General features: G+C 33.9%; 1 protein-coding gene across 1 annotated transcript in view; it reads right to left on the minus strand.

Moving 5' to 3' along the window:
• The window catches only part of LOC107738064 (PERQ amino acid-rich with GYF domain-containing protein 1-like), a 30,801-nt gene that overhangs the window by 25,270 nt on the left and 4,323 nt on the right, over nucleotides 1-1,208 (minus strand). The gene's annotated exons all lie outside the window — the stretch shown is intronic.

The raw sequence follows: 1,208 nt of genomic DNA on the forward strand, positions 1-1,208 counted from the left end.
TGCTCAACACAACCCAGTGTTACAATATGCCATAATTCCAGCCAATCAGAGTCGAGGCTGCTAAATTCTGATTGGCTGTCTTGACAACCAATCACAACATTTCTTGCATTACCTCGACAGCAGAAGAGGAAAAATACAGTGCATGCATAATTATTATGCAAGTTGATATTCTGATCATATTTTTTTCCAAGCACATTTTACCAATTCCAAACGACATCAATCTTAATAACTACTATTAATCTTGTATTTAATCATTTATAATTGATATATAATTATTCATGAAGGCTAGAAGTGAAACATGTCTTATATTCAGGTGTGCATAATTATTAAGCAGATTTTCTTTTACAGATAAAATGAGCCAAAAAAGAGATTTAACTCAGACTGAAAGCAAAAATTATTAAATGCCCATGAGAAATATTAATAACTAATACAATACTAGAAATTGCAAAGTGAATGCATAACCATTGGACAGCAAAATGCTCAGTGGGTCAGCAGGGTCAGTCAAAAACATGTGGAGAAGAAAAGATGCATGTTAACTGCAAAAGAATTAGGAATTAAGGTGAATAATTAGGTGTGAAATCACCAGGAACCATTTAGTCTCCAGCGCCACCATTTTCCAGAACTGCAACCTACCTGGAGTCTCCAGAAGTACAAGGTGTCAGGTTCTCAGAGACTTAGGTTAAGTATAGAATCCTAAAAAATTACCCCTACTTAATAAGAATCACATACTGAAGTGTAGTAAAATACTTGAAGACTGATTTATATATATATATAGGCTTTATAGACAGATAAGTTGAGAGTGACTCCTGAAGGACCAGCACATCCTCTTGTACCACTGTTTGAACAATTTATCTTCCAGAATCTGGAAGTAAGTTTTGGGAGTTCATTTTTAGTCCATCTCGAGATTTTATCTGTAGAAGATAACCTGCTTAATAATTATGCACACCTGAATATAAGACGTTTTTCACTTCCAGCCTTCATGAACAATAATATATAGATTATAAGTGATTAAATACAAGATTAATAGTAGTTATTAAGATTGATGTTGTTTGAAATTGGTAAAATGTGCCTGGGAAAAATTATAATCAGAATATCAACTTGCATAATAATTATGCATGCACAGTATTTTTCCTCTTCTGCTGTCGAGGTAATGCAAGAAATGTTGTGAGTGGTTGTCAAGGCAGCCAATCAGAATTTAGCAGCCTAGT

Source organism: Sinocyclocheilus rhinocerous, unplaced genomic scaffold (genome assembly GCF_001515625.1).
Source record: "Sinocyclocheilus rhinocerous isolate Xijiao unplaced genomic scaffold, SAMN03320098_v1.1 scaffold494, whole genome shotgun sequence".
NCBI classification, from domain to species: Eukaryota; Metazoa; Chordata; class Actinopteri; order Cypriniformes; family Cyprinidae; genus Sinocyclocheilus; species Sinocyclocheilus rhinocerous.